Here is a 22,001-nt window from a genome sequence, read left to right as displayed (position 1 = left end):
TCCAAGCGAGTTCGGACTGAACCAGGGATTCGTCTGGTCCAAACACAGGACGAAACAAATCGTCTGAGGTTCCCCCATCTTTAATTAATAGCATACTGTAGAATGTGATACATAGCAATATCCTGCCATGGCCCACAACAATTTCACCGTTTTAAAGTCCCACATCTAAAAAATACACTGTGGGAAAAAACACAGCGAAAATGTGATGCATCTTTTTTCATTGAGTTTTTGTTGTGTTTTTTTTCTGTATTTTTAACTCTCTTTTAAAGGTATAGGAAAACTTTCAAGATTCTGCAGCTCCATTTTTATAAACATGGATTTTCTGCAGCTTTTTGTTTCTTGCAATGTGTGGATGAGATTAAACAAAATCTCATTGACTTGGCTGGTACTGTAAAAAACTGTGCTTTGTTTAGCTGTGTTTCTGCAGATGCTAAGAAGTCTCCGCAACATGGGGTCTAAGCCTAAAAGGACTTTTCAGGAAGTCAAAAATTTGGCAAAGGGTTCGGCATGGGTTAATAAAAATAAAAAGAAGCAATATCTGCTTCATTGTTTCATTTGGCCAGTCTGTCTTTTTAAGTACCTTTCCGATACCCTGACTCTCCCAATATGACATTTCCCTGGTCCCCTGTTGGTCGCTCACCCAATCCCTGGCCGACCCTACTCAGTAAGTGTTCTGGACGTAGAGTCCAGTGTGGGACCCAGGAAATGGAGGACTTGAGAGCAGAAGGGAAGTAGTGAAGTGAGGTGAGGTGTGTGTGTGTGTGTGTGTGTGTGTGTGTGTGTGTGTGTGTGTGTGTGTTTTACCTATTCTGAACCCTCTGTCAAAATTTTTACCTTGTAATGCAGTGAAACCATGATGTGCATACTGTAACTTAAAGGAAGAATGCCACCAGACCCCAGCATATTAGCCGAGCCCTGCTAGATAGGTAGGTTAAGGTCACCTGAATGACATGGCTTTTTCCTCTTGTTAATTTTTGCCTCCGTTCTGCGATATAGCTATTTTGCTGCTATGCAAATGAGCTCTTTGGAGCAACGAGGAGATCACCATTGCTCCAAAGAGGGCATTTGCATATTGACAAACCAGTTATACCTCGGCAATGGGGTAATCAATTCACAAGGGGGGAACATCATTATTGAAGTAATCCTAACCTATCTATTTGCAGGGTTGGATTGTTATGTTGGGTTCTGGAGACTGACTTCTTTAAAATTACTGGACAGTTTAAAATGTCACTGTATTAGACTGCTATCCATATACAGTCCTATGAAAAAGTTTGGGCACCCCTATTAATCTTAATCATTTTTAGTTCTAAATATTTTGGTATTTGCAACAGCCATTTCAGTTTGATATATCTAATAACTGATGGACACAGTAATATTTCAGGATTGAAATGAGGTTTATTGTACTAACAGAAAATGTGCAATATGCATTAAACCAAAATTTGACCGGTGCAAAAGTATGGGCACCTCAACAGAAAAGTGGCATTAATATTTAGTAGATCCTCCTTTTGCAAAGATAACAGCCTCTAGTCGCTTCCTGTAGCTTTTCATCAGTTCCTGGATCCTGGATAAAGGTATTTTGGACAAACAATTCAAGTTCAGTTCAGTTTGATGGTCGCCGAGCATGGACAGCCCGCTTCAAATCATCCCACAGATGGTCAATGATATTCAGGTCTGGGGACTGGGATGGCCATTCCAGAACATTGTAATTGTTCCTCTGCATGAATGCCTGAGTTGATTTGGAGCAGTGTTTTGGATCATTGTCTTGCTGAAATATCCATCCCCGGCGTAACTTCAACTTCGTCACTGATTCTTGAACATTATTCTCAAGAATCTGCTGATATTGAGTGGAATCCTTGCAACCCTCAATTTTAACAAGATTCCCGGTGCCGGCATTGGCCACACAGCCCCAAAGCATGATGGAACCTCCACCAAATTTTACAGTGGGTAGCATGTGTTTTTCTTGGAATGCTGTTTCTTTTTGGACGCCATGCATAACGCCTTTTTTTATAACCAAACAACTCAATCTTTGTTTCCAAAATGAAGTTGGCTTCTCCAAATGTGCTTTTTCATACCTCAGGCAACTCTATTTGTGGCGTACGTGCAGAAATGACTTCTTTCTCATCACTCTCTGATACAGCTTCTCCTTGTGCAAAGTGCACTGTATAGTTGACCGATGCACAGTGACACCATCTGCAGCAAGATGATGCTGCAGCTCTTTGGAGGTGGTCGGTGGATTGTCCTTGACTGTTCTCACCATTCTTCTTCTCTGCCTTTCTGATATTTTTCTTGGCCTGCCACTTCTGGGCTTAACAAGAACTGTCCCTGTGGTCTTCCATCTCCTTACTATGTTCCTCACAGTTGAAACTGACAGGATAAATCTCTGAGACAACTTTTTGTATCCTTCCCCTGAACAACTATGTTGAACAATCTTTGTTTTCAGATCATTTGAGAGCGGGCTGTCCATGTTCGGCGACCATCAAACTTAACTGAACTTGAATTGTTTTGTAGAAAGAAATGGTCCAAAATACCTTCATCCAGGATCCAGGAACTGATTAAAAGCTACAGGAAGCAACTAGAGGCTGTTATCTTTGCAAAAGGAGGATCTACTAAATATTAATGTCACTTTTCTGTTGAGGTGCCCATATTTTTGCACCGGTCAAATTTTGGTTTAATGCATATTGCGCATTTTCTGTTAGTACAATAAACCTCATTTCAATCCTGAAATATTACTGTGTCCATCAGTTATTAGATATATCAAACTGCAATGGCTGTTGCAAACACCAAAATATTTAGAACTAAAAATGATTAAGATTAATAGGGGTGCCCAAACTTTTTCATAGGACTGTATACAATATATGTGAACCATTCTAAGTCTCGTGCATTTCAGGCTTTACCAGTTTTACACAATGCAAGGACTATAAACTGTAAAAGACATATGGCAGCTTCTTTTGATTAAACAGCTCTTTCTGCCTCTTTCCCAGCGGGAAGTCTCAGCACAATTACAAGCATTACATGATGCCTACTAAAATCAATGGGCTGTCGGTGTAATCCACAGATTTGCTGGGTCTTTCTAAGCATTTTACTTGCTCTGTGTTCTGGCTAATGTCCTAACAAGTTATTTAGAAAGTCTTTTAAGCACGGCTTTCATGTTAATGCTTCTGGATAGGACGCCGGAGCTCATCTATTTTCCCCCTGATTATTGGCTCTTTATGCATTTGTATTAGTTTAGTACTTGAGACTTCCTCTGAAGGTCATGTTGGGAACCATATTCTCCTGAATCTAGAAATAAATCACTTTGTTATGCATTTTCAAGTTTGTACAAGCAATGTATTGGATAACATATGGTAGAAATCAATACAGTTGGATTGGCAAATAAGTAGAGAAGATTGAACATTCTGTGGTTTGTACTTGAAACAAATGACATTGATAAATGAAAATTACTCTCCTTGTTTCTGCTCCGACTTCCCGAGACGACCAAAAAAACTGCACTTCATGTCCTTGGGCTTCTGCACATATATTCTGCGGGAGCACTTGGTTACACTGTCACTTTAATTGGGTTATTGAGAGTTAATGATGACAAAATTTAAGCCATTGATTTATCACTTAACATGTCAGACTTGTGGTGGCTTCCGAGGCTGCTGATAGCATCCAGACTCTCTAGAGAAGTAGATTACCTTAAAGTGGTTTTGCTTTCTTATCATACTTTCATAGACACCTACTGTAGTTTATGGAGATCATTTCAAAAAAGATTCATCTTGGGGCAACACGGTGGCTCAGTGGTTAGCACTGCAGCCTGGCGGTGCTGGAGTCCTGGGTTCGAATAACATTTGCAAGGAGATTGTATGTTCTCCCCGTGTTTGCGTGGATTTCCTCCCATTTTACAAAGACATACTGATAGGAGAAAAAAAAGTACATTGTGATCCCAATATGGGGCTCACAATCTGCAAAAAAAAAAAAAAAGATTCACCCTCAGAGATAAGGTTGGGTAAAGACGCACGTCCATCCAGTCCAACGTATAAACACACCAAGTTCATCCATAGGAAGGCAAAAAAAACCACAAGGCTGACAACCATTACCCCAAGAGAGGAGAAAAAACCCTTCTCATCTTCAAATATGGCAATTGGACTGAGTCTCTGGATCAACATCATATTCCAAAAATTTCTAGTTCCTATATCCTATGATATTATCACTCTTAAGAATGTGTTATTTAGAATAGTTTTATATTTTGGGTGTCAATGAGACGTTTGGCACCCTCTCAGGGTCCAGGGCCTGCTACCTCTGTACCCCAATGAGAGCCACCTTTCCCATCCCTATAGCTATGCCCTTTTTGCACCCACCACTTGGTTGATCTCCAGGCTTCCTTCATGTATACTGCCCTCATATGCCTAGATTCCAATTTCTCTTCTTCTTATCCATACCACTTTTATGACATAAAAAAAGTCGTAAGTGGGGTGTGGCCAGGACTGTGTCAAGAACGGAGCTATCACCCTTGTCAGATTTAGGGGGCGTCACACTTGTGCCCTTGTCCATCCACCGGGTCTTTGTTCTATTCCCCAGAGAAACTGGATAGGGGACGGCTTCCAAAAAACTGGTTTCCCTGCAGAGGCCGCATTCGGACAGCGGCGGTTTACTTTTAAAACCCATTCAAATGAATGACCGTCGGGAAGCCGTCCCCTATCCAGTTTCTCTGGGCAATAGGACGGAGACCCAGCAGGTGGACATGGGCGAAAGTGTGAACACCCCTTATAATCAGTTTTCTGATGTAAATTATTCCTGAAATGCACAGCAGTAAGGAGCTGACATAGAGTTCATTACAAGCGCAGTCCCCGATGTAGGATGCGCCTTATTTTAATGTCCCTCTTGTCGTAATTCAGGAGCACCCTCTGCAGGGACAGAGATTGATTCCCCCCTATAAGTATACAGTTAGGGAGGATGAGCAGTGAGCTCCTTCATTATATATGTGACACAAACTGTCTGCTCCTCAGTAGTTACATGGGAAGAATATGCAAATCTGACTTCCATGATGTAATTAGGATGCCAGTGCCTCAAGTATGCACACCAGTAGAGGGCGCTGACTGAGAATGTGCAAGTCTATCTTCCATGATGTAAATAGGAAGACAGAGTCTCAGTCAAGACATCCAATAGAGGGCACTCCCTTTAACATCATGCCGACCTTCTCAGAGGCCTTTGTTTGCAATGATGTTGGGATTTTACCAGATACAGTCCCTCATCCAAGGACAGCTGTTTCAATTTATTTGCATCTCATCAGCTTGGCGCAGAGAAGACTGATCTGGCAGAGGTGAGAGGCTTAGACAGGTTTGAGGGGATATCGTCACTCCATAGGAAGAGACCACCATATAGGTGTGTGGAGTCTTGTTAAGCCATGAGCGCTCCACTGTGCAAGGGAACATGGGAAGAATGTGCAAGTCTGACTTCCATGATGTAATTAGGAAGCCAGTGCCTCAAGTATGCACACCAATAGAGGGCGCTCTCTGAGAATGTGCAAGTCTGTCTTCCATGATGTAATTAGGAAGACAGAGTCTCAGTCAAGACATCCAATAGAGGGCGCTCCCTTTAACATCATGCCAACCTTCTCAGAGGCCTTTGTTTGCAATGATGTTTTGGTGTGCATACTTGAGGTACTGGTATCCTAATTACATCATGGAAGTCAGATTTGCATATTCTTCCCATGTTCCTTTGCACAGTGGACGCTCATGGCTTAATAAGACTCCACACACCTATATGGTGGTCTCTTCCTATGGAGTGACGATATCCTCAGTAGATAGTGACAGATGTTTCTGTCTCCCCCTGTGGAGAGCCTTTGTGGTACAGTCCATCGTACAGGAAGTCAGGAACCTGCGCATTAACTCCTGTACATTGTATCTGGTCAGAGTGAGAGTCACATGACCTAGAAAAGGAACTGGATTTGGACAAAAGGGAATAGCGAGGTATTGGTATTGGGGGAAATGGGTGTTTGGTGATGGCGGCTTCTATAATATTTTTTCTTTCAATTTTATATTTCGAAAATTATACTAAAGCTACTCTGATACCAAAGTAAACTGATCCTAACCATAAGGTGTCTGGTGGTTGAGCTGAAAACTGTGTTTCCATTGAGACAAATAAAAATCCAGTGTGTATTTCCACCATATAACCTTGAATTCCAGCACCTGTTCAGTGGTTGTACAGATATTTATTGATTGATTGGACTCAATTTGATTGACCTCATTGATTTCAATTGGTCTAAGGGTTGTATTAAAATGGACAATATCATTAAACTACCGTATATACTCGAGTATAAGCCGGATTTTTCAGCACCGTTTTTGTGCTGTAAAAGCCCCCCTCGGCTTACACTCGAGTCAGCAAACAAATACTGAATATAGGGGATGTGCAGGACTCCTGTTCCGTTGGGAAGGGGTTAATAGGAGCACTGCAGATCCCCTATTTTCAGCCAGGCTGAATTCCAAGTGGGGGAAGAAGTCCTCAAGCTCAGGGAAGGGGCAGACAGACAACCAAAACACCCCCTCCCCTTCCCCAGCACCAGCAACTACTGCACCCAAAAACTCCGACCATTTTAATTTTTCCAGTAGCTGCTGCATTTCCCCCCCCCTCCCCCTCGGCTTATACTCGAGTCAATAAGTTTTCCCAGTTTATTGTGGTAAAATTAGGGGCCTCGGCTTATATTCGGGTCGGCTTATACTCGAGTATATACAATATGTAATAATCAATGCTTAGTTTTTGTGAGCCCGATACCTGTAAGATATAAAATCTAGATGAAATTTGTTTTATTGATATTCATTTATTCATCGTGATTCTTTTTTATGTTTTTCTTTAAGTTTTTCTAATATGCATGCGAGATGATCTGTTCACTATGTCCCAGACAATGAGCGTTACGTAACATGGCTCCATGTACTATGTATTATTAGGAGTGTAAACTCGAAACACGTTGCAGATTGATGGTTTTATTCTGTAATTCTTTAATAAAGCTGGAATTACCATTTACATTGATCCTCTGGAGAGCTGGAACTTTGCCCATAGTCCTTGCATTAGATGCAGATTTCATGTGAATTTCACACAGATTTACAGATGTAGCAAAGTTAACCTTGACTTTTTGCAGCGTGATAAATTCATTACTGCAGCGTGATATATTAACAACAAAGTCATTGAAAAGTCACTGACACACCCGAGACAACACGCTGCGCCATATTAGATGTGAAATTAAACTTTGCTACATGTGAAGGCGTGGAATCTGCACCGACTGCAAATCTGCATAAAACTGATAGCTGCATGGCCAAAAGAGGGATGACGATATCAATATCAAGGACTGTACCTGATAGAGTTCAACCTGTCTAATCTCTGTTCCCCATGACAAAGTCAAAAACAGTTTTTGGGCACTCCTTGTACACCAATGGTTCCCTTGAATAAAGCACTAGGTCATAAATGGGAAATTCATTCAATTCCATTGAAATGATTGAAGTGGTGGGTGGTATGAATTTTTGACCATCTACCTTGGGGTGCAAAACATCCCAGTTTTTGTGATGTCCCTTCAGTTGGACCACCGCCAATATCAAGTTACCATCTATCCTGTGGATAATGGATAACATGAATCTCTTTCTAACTTCCGTTCGTCTTCTTTATTTACTGGCTCCTTACTAGGTCTCAGGGCCTAGTGTATGGAAAGCAGAAGCACTAAGGTTAAGTTCACACGGAGTATTTTGGTCAGGATTTTGAGTCCGTATCCACCTCAAAATCCTGACCAAAAAGACGGCTCCCATTGAAATCAGTCTTTTTTCCGGGAGCCAGTTTATTCCAGCTCCCCGAAAAATAAGCGAAATGCTAATTCTTCAAGCGGAGTCACCTCACGAATTGGCCTGAAGACAATCCCTCCTCCCGACTAGGCCCATTCATTTGGCCTATTTCGGAGTGGAGTGTGTGACTGGATGCCGGTGTAGTGTACCAGTATTCAGTCGCGGCTACCCGTTTTTTTGGTCCGAAACCTGAGGCGGCCTCCGTCTCAGGTTCCAGACCAAAAAACTCCATGTGAAGTTACCCTAAGGCTGGGTTCCCACCTGCACTTAGTGAGGGCTCAGGGATTCCCTGCCATGTTCCGCTTGGGAAATGCAGAGAGAAAAGTCTGCAAGCAGGACATTTGTCTCACATTTTTTCTAGGGAAAACCAGGCAGAAACCTGAAGGACCCCATTATAGTCTATGGGATCCATGGGTTTCAGCAAGTTACTGCTTTTTAAGTAGATTGGTTTCTGTTTTTCAGGTTCTCAAGTGGACCTGAAGAACAGGAACCCAAATGCAGGTGTCAAACTAGAGTAAGGGTATGTTCAAACAGAGTTTTTTGCAGACGCAGAATCCGCCTCAAAATCCACCTACAAAAACATCTCCCATGCCCAATTTTCCCACGGATTCCACGGTTGAGTCAGCCGTGGCATCCGCGGTTTGAGACTCACTCTTGATTAGGCCCATTCATACGGGCCTAATCAGGAGCGGGATGCTGCGACGCGATGCCGTGATGGGAGCATCGGCATTCCGTCGCGGTTAGCTGCGCCAAAAAAACACACGGCGGAAAAGGTTTCCGCCATGTGAACATACCCGAAGAGTGACCACACTCTTCACTGTTGTCTATGATAGGATTTTTGGTATTCCAATATACTATAGATAGAAAAGAAAATCAAAAGTAAAAAAAAAATTTCAGTAAAGATTTAAAAAGTAACCATCCAAACACAATGATAATAAATACAATTTTATGATATTGTATTAAATAAACTGCCCAAGAGGATAAATACTTTACACTACGGTGAGGGCGTTACATATGATGGTAAAACATTCGCAACATTGTTTTTTTTCTGTATTGCAAACTGGCACATAAAAAAACTATAGGTCATCCTGCCAAAAACAAGACCTCATGCAGGTATGTTGATGTACTGTAAAAAATAAAGCCAGTGGATTTTGCTTTTGCCAAGGACTCCCATAAATCTGATATAACACAACACAGATCTGTCCCCAAGACAAACCTATTTCCTAGTTGAACATGACACATTTTTCCAGCTTGGTACGGCGTTGTCTTCTATAGCTATAGATCCTCCTGACACTACACGCAGACATTTTCACGCGGAGCTTCAGCGACTGGCAAAAGCAACAATATTTCTCACATTCCGAAGATCACATTTAGCTTTTCTTTCGCTCATGCAAAGTAACGAAGTATCTAACAGTAACCGAGTATCTGTCAGGCTTTGAAGATGAAAGTCTGATTTTTCTATTAGACGCTTTAGGTTTCTTGTGTCCTCATTCTGACATCGCCGTGAAGAGAACACTCCACATTCTTTTTTCCTTGTTATATTTTGTCAAAGTTGTCTGTTAGCTCCTGCAAGCAAAGTCAGAATCCAGAACGAATGCAAAGTCGCCGGGAATAGCAGAAATGTAGCAATGTCTACTGTATGTTACCATCTTATTGGTGGTTCTTATAATCCCCATGACCCTGAATGAAGAAACTTAAACCTACCATCGCGTGTTCTTCACTGACAAGCTGATTGGTAGCCAGAGGCACGACCTGGTCGGGAAAGACTAGCGTGAATATTGCCACAGTTGGTTTGTGTAATGAAGTGAATAGACGGCAAGAAAACGTTCACTTTGACCCTACATGAAGCACTTTGTATCTCTGTCAAATTATCTCTAACCACTGAAGGCTACTCTACGTTACGAGACACTAACAGGTTCTGCGACCGTATATGTCGTATCACTTGGAGGGAAGAAAATACAATTGGAGAGATTTATAACTAGACACTGTCTAAAACTACAAAACCTGTTATAAATCTGTCTCATTTCCCAATGCGCCCACATTCTGTCTCATTTTCCCGATGCCCCAAAAAATCCTTCTCCGTTGCCCATGCACCAAAATTCTGTCTCAATTGACTTTTACACCATTTTAAGCTTCGTTTACCAAGTGTAAGAATTTCTTTGCCATGTTAGTACTTTCCTGGTTCGTAAATGTAGACAACGTTAATCTTTGCCCATTCTGGGGCACTTTTTTTTTTTTCTGTTCTTTTTGGTCCATGATGGTCATAAATGGGTCGTAAATGCCGTGCACCATAAATATAGACATAAGACTGTTGGACTTCCGTTAATAAATATGGCTCAATGTCTCTAAGCTTTACTGGTATGTTTAAAGGGATCCTACCATTAAACTACCTTTTTTTCTAATGAACACGTCGGAATAGCCTTAAGAAAGACTATTCGTCTCCTACCTTTAGACGTGGTCTCCGCCGCACCGTTCCATAGAAATACCGGTTTTAACCAGTATGCAAATGAGCTCTCCGCAGCAATGAGGGCGGGCCCCAGCGCTGAAAGGCCGATGAGCACGTCCCCATTGCTGCCCAGAGCTCTTTCCTGCGCTGCCTCCTTCTTCTACAGCAGCTCCGCCTCTTCTGGCTTCTCTTGCTCTTGTAGTTCTATACAGGAGCATAGAGAGGCCACCCCAAAATGGCCGCCGGCCGGCTTCTGTATTGAACTGCAAGAGCGGCTACCCAAAAATGGCAGCCGGCGTCCATTTTGAAGAAGGAGGCGGCGCAGGAAAGAGCTCTCGGGCAGCAATGGGGATGCGCTCATCGGCCTTTCAGCGCTGGGGCCCGCCCTCATTGCTGCGGAGAGCTCATTTGCATACCGGTTAAAACCGGTATTTCTACGGAACGGCGCAGCAGAGACCACGTCTAAAGGTAGGAGATGAATAGTCTTTCTTAAGGCTATTCCGACGTGGTAATTAGAAAAAAAAGTAGTTTAATGGTAGAATCCCTTTAATTGTTTTTATATTCATGAATTTAATATTGGTTGAGGACTGTAAAAAAAAAAAACACATTATTTAATAGACAGGGATGGACTGGGTGCCATGGAGCTGAGTTCACACAAGGTTTTTCAGACCGGATTTTGATGCGGAAGCCGCCTCAGAATCTGGTCCAAAAAATGGCATTCTGCTCTGGATTAGGCCCAAATGACTGGGCCTAGTTGGGAGGGAGTGTCAAGCCACGGACGCAGTGCAAATTCAGCCACAGAATCCAGATCAAGATAGGGCCATTCGTTAGCAGAAAAAAGAAGTGAACAGCTCCCATTGAAGTCAACGGGAGGCGTTTTTTGGAGCCGGATTCTGAGGTGGATTTCACTAACACATAGGAATAACCATAAGAAACGCTATTCTTCTCCTACCTTTAGATGTCTTCTCGCCGCCGTTCGGTAGATATTCCGTTTTCACGCAAATGGGTTCTCTCGCAGCACTGGGGGCGGGCCCCAGCACTCAAACAGCACTGGGGGCATCCTCAATTCTACGAGAGAACTCTCCAGCACTGCCTCAATCTTCTTCAGGAACCGGCCTCTACGCGTTGTCTTTCAGCCTGGCTTTCAATCTTCTATGAATGCGCAATCGGCTCTGCCAGCTGGCCTTGGGTAGAGCCGATTGCACCATTTTTTTGTGGCCGCTTACTACAAGAACTTGCATAAGCAGCCACCAAAAAATGGCGTAAGCTAGGCCGGAAGCCAGGCCGGAAGACGACATGTAGAGGACGGTTCCTGAAGAAGATGGAGGTGGCGCTGGAGAGTTCTCTCGCAGCATTGGGGATGCCCCCAGTGCTGCGAGAGAACTCATTTGCATAAAGACGGAAAACGAAATATCTACCGAACAGCGGCGTGAAGAACACATCTAAAGGTAGGAGAAGAATAGCCTTTCTTAAGTTAGTTAGAAAAAAAGGGATTCTAATGATAGGATCCCTTTAATATTGCCAGACCAAGATTGTAAGAAGGTCCAATAGAAGGGGTCCAATGACAGGTCTCATGGTGACCCAGGGCCATTGTCATCTCATAGGAGACTGGAAGACATCCATGTAAGAACACCAGACACTTCTAGGGAACCCAAGAGAGCTGCGGAAACCTTTATTTTCCACAGTTCCCCTAGGTATCCTATTATTATATTCTGAAGTCTGAAGAGGCCCAGTGTATAATAATAATTTGTGGGTGGCAAAAATTTATCATGTCAACGATGATAAATTTGGCAGTGCCAATGGCTATGCCCTCTTTTTGGAAAAGTGGCAAAACAGAGTTAAAAAAAAAAAGTAATTTTTTTGCACAAAAAATTAGACTTTTTATGACCTCTATGTCAATATCAAGGGTAAGCGGGTTTCTTACACATGGGACCCCTCCTCTATATCAGATTCACAGCACTACTGATTTCCAAATGGCTGGGGTTCAATCCGTGCAATACCAAGCGGTTGACCGAATACTTTTACAAGCAGTGGACTCTATATTGGTCCTGTTTCCTCTATGTGCACTCCTGTTTACATTCATGAAATATTTCAATATATGTCATACATATTATAAAGACCAATTAGAGAGAACGGAAAGCCCAAAATGGATGAAATGTGGCTGGAAAGGTAAAATAAACAGTAACATTCAATTCTTGAAAATAAAAAAGGAAATAAAAAACATAAAGAAAATGAAAAATTTGAAAAATTCTGGTAAAATTAATGGATACATTATATCACTAATACAATTTAACACCGTTATCCACTTTTTTGTTTTCATTTTCACATTCTCGCCTTCCAAAAGTTGTACTATGCTTTTTTCCGTAGTTTCCTATCAAAAGTCACAACTTTTTTTTTTTTTCTGCCAATGCAAATGTATAAGGGTTGGATTATTATTGGAGTTGTAGTGTTTAGAGATGAGCAAGTAGTACTCGATCGAGTAGGTATTCGATCGAATACTACGGTGTTCGAAATACTCGTACTCGATCAAGTACCACTCGCTATTCGAATGGAAAAGTGCGATGCAGAACCAGCATTGATTGGCCGAATGCTATACAGTTGGCCAATCAACGCTGGTTCTTCTCCTACCTTTAGAAGTCTTCTCCGTGCAGCTTCCCCGCGGCGTCTTCCGGCTCTGAATTCACTCAGCCAGGTATCGGGCCTGGGCAGAGCCGACTGCGCATGTCCGCTTGTAGTGCAGGCATACGCAGTCGGCTCTGCCCAGGCCCGTTGCCTGGCAGAGTGAATTCAGAGCCGGAAGACGCCGCGGGGACGCTGCACGGAGAAGAGTTCTCGGAGGATCCAGCCCGACCCTCACTCGTGGACTTGGTAAGTATAATTTGATCGAACGTTGCCTACCCCTGAAACGAGCATTTTCCCCCCATAGACTATAATAGGGTTTGATATTCAATTCGAGTAGTTGAATATTGAGGGGCTACTCGAAACGAATATCGAACCTCGGACATTTTACTGTTCGCTCATCTCTAGTAGTGTTTATTGGCACCTTTTTGGGGTACATAATTCTGCCATTGTCTATTCATGCTATAAATTTTGCGCCATAATAACACGATCAATTTATTCACTGGTTTGAGATGATTACATTGATACCAAATTTGTGAAAAAATTTTTGCTTTATTTTATTACTTTTTTACAGTAAAACCACTTTTCCAACTCAAAATAACTTTTTTGCATTGTCACTTTTCAAGGCCTAGAAATAATTTTTCTGTCAACAGAATAGTGTGCAGATTTTTTTTTTTTTTTTTTGCACGGGAAGATCTGACATTTTTATTGATGTCATTTTTGAGAACATAACACCATTTCATTGCTTTTTATAACATTTTTTTCAGTGGCCTACATTCTGGCATTATTCATTTAGAGTTTTTTTACGCTCTTCACCATGCGAGGAATGTAACATTACCGTTGTATTGCTCGGGTAATTTTGGATGCAGAAGTATTCAACATGTGTGTTATTTATTTATTTTTTAGCTACAATACATTTTGGGATGAGAATTAATGTATTTAATAATTATTTTTTTTAACAGTATTTTTTTAGCCCCCCCCCCCCGTGGAACTTGAACTTGAGATCTTCTGGTCATTTACATAATACATTATAATGTTTTTTATTATGCTGTCTGTTTGAATGTGACAGGCAATCTATATGGATGTGTCTTTGGCTTGGCCTTAAAGGGATACACAATGCAGAGAGGGGTTCTGATGCTTAGTGGCAGGAGCTCCTCCCTTCAAAACCATTGAAGTGCCAAAGTCACTATTGACTGGTTCATTTAAAGGATTAAACTCTCAAGCATGGAGGTTTTCTTGTCCCGGTGTACCCCCAAAGTACTGTATTATGTCTATCTACTACCAAACAAGCTGTTCTGTTCAGAGATGAGCGAGTACTATTCGAAACGGCCGTTTTGAATAGCAGGCACCCATAGGAATGAATGGAAGCGGCCAGCATGCAGACTTTGCCAGTGCGTGCCGGCTGCATCCATTCATTCCTATGGGTGCGTGCTATTGGAAACAGGAGTTTCGAATAGTACTAGCTCATCTCTAAACTTATCAGTCCTTGATCCGGACCCTTCAAAGAGCTGCAGGCGCGTCGTGAACAACGTCATCACATTGCGCCTACAGCCCCTGGAGCAAAGACTGGGTGAATGGGGGAAACAGGAAGTGGACAGCTCCTTCTTCACCATTGTATTCTACTGATACAAAGGCACAAGCTGAGGGGCCACACGGTGGCTCAGTGGTTAGCACTGCAGCCTTGCAGCGCTGGAGTCCTGGTGTTCAAATCCCGCCAAGGGCATAAAACCATCTGCAAGGAGTTTGTATGTTCTCCCCGTGTCTGCATGGATTTCCATCCCATATTTCAAAGACATACTGATAGGGAAAAAATGTACATTGTGAGCTCTATGTGGGACTCACAATCTACATTTAAAACAAAAAAAAAACAAAGGCACAAGCTGGGACAATACATGCAGCCAATCGGGACAGAGGGACAGGCCCTAAAATCTGGGACGGTTAGTAGGTATCCAGTTGCTATGAGGATATTGATGGGGTTGACCACTTACAGATAAAATTGCTATCCAGTTCGTGTGCCGGTCTGCAGTTGTATACAGCTGATCAATGGGGTCCCAATTGTCAGACCCCCCCACGATCAGATTTTAAAATTACTTTTAAGTTTGTATTGAAGCCGTAGAAAGAAATCATTACTAAATAATAATCCTAATAAAAAAAATAATACTACCAGCGAGCAAGACAAAGCCTGACCAAGAACTTGCTGAATTCCAGCACATCAGCCATAAATCCCGGTAGTAGAAAAATGACACTTTTTTTTTTTTTTGCTTAAACCCTGACAGTCAGCAAGTTATTACTGCAGGTGTATGCTGAAAATAGCATCTGGAATTTGTACCTTGCCTTCCGAAATTGTACGTGTTCTGTAGGAATTATACAGAGCGCAGTAATTACATTTAGGTCAGTATGTTCTGTTTCTCTGCGGCAGACGCCCGGTCTGGTATATACGCAGTGTATGTGCGGATACATGGCACTGTCATGTGGGAAAGGTCAGGACGGAGAACAGAGAGATGATTGGGAATGGGCGTCCACATGGAGGAGACGCTCCGCCCCGAAACGTCACATGACTATACAATCATTACAATAGGTCATTCAGAAACAGTGTAGCTTTCCTTGTTTGTTATATTTTTTATTTTTATATTTAAAGGATTTTTCTAGAATAATTGGTGGGGTAAAATGAAAAAATTAATGATACCGACCTACCCCTAGTCCTTGGTTTGGGTTGCCCACATCTCGATGCCTGGGTCCACAGAAGGGCAGGGGCTCATTTGACCACTGCAGCCAATCAATGGCCTAAGCAGTCACATCTTGGGTACCAATATGTCACCGTTGATACATCACTAATACCCAGAATCTGACGTCTGAGGCCTGTGACTATCCTAAGAAATAATATAAGATAGACCAGATTGAGTGGTCTATTTTATTGACAATTTTCTATATTTTTACGTTTCGATCTGATGGGCTTGAAGTCATAATTGTTGATGTTTGTTGATTTTTTTTTAGCCATAAGTCACTTGTCTTATCAAGATTCAAGAGGTAGGGCCATGATAGGGGGTAGGTAGCTGGTTTCTTCTTCTCTAGTGCATTTGCTGCTTAAAGGGGTGAACCGCAGTGTTCTCCATCATGATCAGGGTTCCTTACGGTAACAGCAGTGAGACAATGGAACCGTCTGCCACTGGATGTTGAGGATCGTTGACTCGTTGAAAGAGTTTTCAAGGAGTTTGGATGTCTTTCTCCAAAGTAAGAGACATATATCTTCTAGGTTAATATTGCTGGATGGGACATTGAACCTGATTTGTATGTTTCTTAACCTTACTTTGTTACTTTGTAACATCTTAAAACCCTAATTTTTGACCTATCTGTACATTATAACACTGGGATGTGAGCTGATCTGGCTCCATAAATGGTAGCTTCTGGCAGTGTTGTACAAGTAACACCCGTCAGCAGCTTCCAGGATGTGCGGTGCAGTCAGACAGACTTCTCCTTCCTCCACAACCCAATCACAGTGCCAATGGGTTGTTGTATTATTTATGTCAGTAGGCTCCCATACCGTCTTGAAATACCCATTATAGTCTTTAATAAAGTAAGCAAAGTAAAAAACAGATGAACCAAACGTAAGTGGTACCAACAAAAACTATTGCTAGCCCTGCAAAAAACAAGCCCTCACACAGTTCTGTTGACAGAAAAAAAAATTGACTGTCAGGCTATGGAGACGCAAAGCAAGTTGGGTTTTCATAAGGTTTTTTTTTTTTTATTAATTTTTGAAATTATAAAATAGATCAATTTGATATCAACACCTAAATGCCATTTTTACTGCTCGGTGAACGCCATAAAACTGAATCCAAGAAATAATAGGGAATTTGTGATCCCCCCCCCCCCCCCGATTCTACCCATCAAATAATTTTTCAAATTTTAATGATATCCTATTAATATTATAAATGTGAAAGTTTGTGAGTTTGGATGTTTGTGGGTTTGGATGTTTGTATGTTTGTTCCTCAATCACACCCGAACGGCTGAATGGATTTCCTCGAAATTTCACACACACCTACATATTGGCCAGGAAGGGGTAATAGGCTACTATAAAAGTGTCTCACTCCCCCCAAAATGCCACCGCGATCCTCCAAAGTTGTCTCCTGCTCCGCTGTCGGCCCGGGCATGACATCACAACAGAGACTTACACACAGCTGCTATTGGTGCATGTCGGTGAGCGGGCGGGATAGGGAGCCAGCACAGCGGCCCATAGGTTGCCGCCAAATTGTGGGCATGGCCAGCGCGTGGGAGCCCAACGCTGAACATGGCGGCTACCCGCATCGCTCCGAACGCCGCTGACATGCCGGCCGGCCACACATTGCCTCAGGCCGGCGTAGCATGCAGCAGCGCATCCAGCCCAAACAAGCCCAGCAGCACGTACCCGCGAACCGTGCAGCCGGGAACACACATGCCACAGGAAGGACCACACATGCTCGCTGAAGCTGCGGCCACAAGACACACACCTCCCCAGCATGTAAATAGTGAGTACTGCGGGAACAAGGAGCGGCGGGATGCTTAAGGGAGGGGGGGGATGCTGGTGCTAGGGGTTACGGGGGTGCGGATTTGGCAACAAAGGTGCAGAAGGTAAGTACGGGGGAGGAGGGCCAGATTGTACATGTGGAAAGGGGGGGGAGGGGTTACATGTAGGAGGTGACTGTAATTAGGGGGGGAGGGGGACGTGAGGCGGGGTTAAGGAGAGAGCCGGGGGCGTGGTTGAGGGGAAAAGGGAGGGCCGGAGGTGCAGCAGCGGGGCCGTGGGGTCCCGGCCCATGATGCTGTGGGAGGGGCCCTCACCGGCCGCAAGGAAAGGGCCGTGGGGGGCCACGGGCGGCGCTGCAGGTGGTTCGCGCAAGGGTGAGGGGACAGCGGACGAAGTCGCGGGTTATAGCTAGTATTATTTGAAGTACAATTGTAAAATACAACTAATGGCTCTTGGAAGAGGATAAGAAGTGAAAAAAAGGCGTCAAATATGTCAGAAATAATGGTAAATAATATGGGTTTTGAGGGGCTTAAAGAGTAAAGAGACTTCCACTGTTTTAGTCTTGTCTTGGCTTGTCTTTGTTGTGTTTGTAGGATACAGAACACACATGGAAATAAAAATAGTCTACGTTGAATCCTATCAATTCTACAATGAAAGGTTAATAAAACCAGACTTGCTTAAATCCGTCAAGTCCATTCCTTAAAGGGGTTCCTTTAAGATGGATTAATGAGGATAGACAGTCAGTGAAACCTTTATTAGCCATGGAAAATTTTTCCATCTAGACACGTGGAAGACTCGCAGTTGTATCTGCCGAATCGGCTGATTCATCACATCATTTTGTCCAATTACCATTAAAATTGTCTCACCTACTTGTGACTGCTGAGATATTTAAGGAATTAGTCAGCGGTATAAACAAGAATTGCTTATACACCTCCATCCAAAGGTCATCGATAGACCTTTTTTGGGCCCATATAAATCAGTCGTCGTTTTCAAAAATATACTTAATATGGATTCTTAAAATTGCCATTTACAGACTGCTCCTATTACAGAGAAGCTATTATATTCCTGTCTACCATAAATATATTCAGTTTTTCTGCTTGAATGGCCTTAAAAGAGAATTGCAACCTATGCTGCAAATTCCACTTTCTGCAAATTTTGGCAAGTGACACAAAAAGATAGATGTCCGCCGATCCCTAGAGACTGGTGACTGACTGAAATGGTGACTATAACACTCCTGGGACTGGTGATAAAATGGTTCTAGTCCTAACCTATAAGCACTAGGGTGAGCAAACCAGCTTGCAACAAGCAGGGTTTGTTGCAAATTTTCCAAAAATTTCTGGTTTGGTCGAGCCCAAGATTTTTGGGTCACACTCAACAAAGCATTATTATACTCTTCGTTCTCTTCAGACACTAGATTATAATTAGAGATGAGCGAGTAGTATTCGAGTGAGTAGGGATTTGATCGAATACTACGGTATTCGAAATACTCATACTCGATTGAGTACCACTCGCTATTTGAATGGAAAAGTTTGATGCAGAACCAGCATTGATTGGCCGAATGCTATACAGTCGGCCAATCAACGCTGGTTCTTCTCCTACCTTTAGAAGTCTTCTCCATGCAGCTTCCCCGCGGCATCTTCCGGCTCTGAATTCACTCTGCCAGGCATCGGGCCTGGGCAGAGCCGACTGCGCATGCCCGCTTGTAGTGCGGACATGCGCAGTTGGCTCTGCCCAGGCCCGATGCCTGGCAGAGTGAATTCAGAGCCGGAAGATGCCGTGGGGACGCTGCACGGAGAAGACTTCTCGGAGGATCCAGCCCGACCCTCACTCGTGGACTTGGTAAGTATAATTTGATTGAACGTTGCCTACCCCTGAAACGAGCATTTTCCCCCCATAGACTATAATAGGGTTCGACATTCAATTTGAGTAGTCGAATATTGAGCGGCTACTCGAAACGAATATCAAACCTCAAACATTTTTCTGTTCGCTCATCTTTAATTATAATAAATGGATGCCCAAGAGAGATGAGTAAAAACGATATACAGCTCATACTCCCTTTTCTTCACCGGGGCTCCACCTTGGTGCTCGATATGGTGTTTCTTGGAGACTTCAGTGACCCTGGGGACCACTGAGACCGAATCGCAAGTGGGGTACATCAGAGTCGTGATGCTTGCATCAAAGCATCATGAGGTTGCCACTCCCCATGTGACCACTGTGGCCTTATCAGAAGTCAAACAGGAAGAGACAAGAAGACAACAGGAAAGAAGACTGGATTCTGTGGTGGAACCATGGAGAGATGAGGAATGTTGAGTATGAACTTTTCATTATTTTTCCACATCTCCCTGGGGCCTCTGATCATTATACTCTGGTCTGAGGAGACCACAGAGAATAATAATATCACTAGACAAAGCGGAATCCCATGAAGTTAGACCTTCTCTGCTAAGGACCACTTGCTGATCAGATTCATGAAGATCTCAACCATAGTAAAAGTTAACAGTCGTAGTACATTTGTGCTGCATTTGAGTTCTCTTTGCCTGCTTGTGGCCACTGTTATCCCAGAATGTTTTCTGACATTTTTTCCCAATATAAAGTGTCACTATCATGTTAGTTGTCTAGTTTCAGTCATGTGTATGAGGTATTACACTAGTTCTGGCTATTATATACATATCCACTCTGGAGTCCATCGCTAATTGTCAGTTTTCCATAAATTCTGCTCTAGATTTGGAGCTAGTTGGACTAGCTGCCATAATATTGTAACCAACCCGAGGAACTCCAAGGGGTGCTGGCCTTACCGATGTGGATGATGTGTCAAACGCAGGAGTCCAAGGAAGGTGGAGTAAAACCCTTGGGTGATTAAAACCCTTGGTATCGTGCACAGTTCCAATGGCATACAAAGACTCAAGGCCCATAGAGCACCTGTGTAGGTGTGGAAACTGGCTGAGAAGAAACCAGATTACAGAGCTGCAAGAACCCTGAAGTGAAGTCCCAGATGGGGAAAGTGAGCATTCAGCTAGTGCATGGGTGCTCACACTTTTTCAGCATGTGAGCTACTTTATAAACTGACCAAGGCAAAAGATCTACTACCCACTTCTTGTGGGCGGGGCCGGGGCGGGCCTGTGAGTGGGGCTGGGCATGTGGGCGGGGTCGGGCTGAGCGTGAGAGCAGGAGACAGCGGCGTTCTGTGGCCGCCCAGGGATCCCCAGTGTCTGCTTGTTCACAGCACAGGCTGAAAGTTATCTCTGGACACTGGCAGGCTGGGGCTGCAGCAGCCCCGCCTGCCAGTGTCCGTAGATGACTCTTAGCCTGCGCTGTGAACAACCAGCACCCCAGCTCCCTCCATCTCTAAGAGCGGGGAGCGAGTCATCCCCTGGAGCTGCTGCTGCCCGGCCTGCAAGTGTCCGGAGTGCTTGTTCACAGCGCAGGCTGAGAGTCGACTCTCAGCCCGCACTGTGAACAAGCAGACACCGGGAATCCCTGGCTGCATCCCGCGATCAACCCATACGTCCTTTGCGATCGACCGGTAGATTGCAATCGACGTATTGGGCACCCCTGAGCTAGTGGAAGTAGCTCCTATAGTGTTGTGCTGCATCTTACCTGTGGAGGACAGAGTCTTCTCTCACTACCAGTGTTTTCTGTTCCTCTTATATACTTTATTCCCTGTATATTAATTGGGTTATCCACCTTTCTAACATTGGTGGCCTGTCCTTAGGATAGACCATCAATATTACATCTTCTGGGGTCTGACAGTCAGGACCCCTGCAGATCAGCTGCAAAGTGAACTGCTGCATTACCTAAACTCACCACTACACTATGTTACCATTACCGGTCACTGTGCTGTCCCAAAACATCTGATCTGCATCGTGTGATATTGATAGCCTATTCCAAAGATAGGTCATCATTGTTAGAAAGGTGGATAATCCCTTTTACATTTCACTATAATGTCCCCTAAAGTTTAATGACCCCCTTAAAATATTGACCCGTCACCCGTCATAAAGGCCCCCATTAGTGTCCTCACACAATATAATAGCCTCATATATTATATAGGTTTAACCCCTTTCTAATAGTGATGGCTTATCCTTAGGTATGGCCATTCGTAATAAATCAGCGAAGGTTTGACAGCCAGGGCTCCATTAAATCAACTGGTGTGATACAGTATGGCGACTGGTAATGATAACATGCCGGGACTCATGCTGCTAACACTAAGTACTGTCTAAAATGGCCCTATCACTGGCTCCACACAGTATTATGGCCCAATCACTTCCCCCCACATTGAAACCTATCTCTACTGGTAACCATCACTTTTCCCACACAGTGGCCCCCCTCACTATCCCCACACAGTGACCACCATCACTGACCCCACACAGTCTTCTAGTCTTCTTGGCATCGTGCATGGCCGAAGCAGGAAGGAGTGGGTGGAGCCTGGCACCCAATCATAAGTACTGCCTTCACATTCACTCTGACAGTAGATTGTAGGCCGCAGTCCTAATGTGCCCTGAAGCATACAAGTTGGAAGGTGGTAGAGCAAGAAGTCTATGGCTTCCTGCTCTACCACTAACAGAACTTGGTTTGGGTTTCTTCTTCTCCCCATTTCCACCCCTAAAAGTCTACCTGTTAAATCTCATGTAATATT

The 22,001-nt window shown here is 43.5% G+C and overlaps 1 protein-coding gene across 1 annotated transcript in view; it reads left to right on the top strand.

Annotated features, from left to right (window-relative positions):
- HCN1 (hyperpolarization activated cyclic nucleotide gated potassium channel 1) overlaps positions 1–22,001 on the top strand; it is a 275,879-nt gene that overhangs the window by 204,037 nt on the left and 49,841 nt on the right. The window lies entirely within an intron of this gene.

Source organism: Leptodactylus fuscus, chromosome 1, assembly GCF_031893055.1.
Source record: "Leptodactylus fuscus isolate aLepFus1 chromosome 1, aLepFus1.hap2, whole genome shotgun sequence".
In the NCBI taxonomy this organism is placed as follows: Eukaryota; Metazoa; Chordata; class Amphibia; order Anura; family Leptodactylidae; genus Leptodactylus; species Leptodactylus fuscus.
This window is presented reverse-complemented; position numbering and strand designations above follow the sequence as displayed.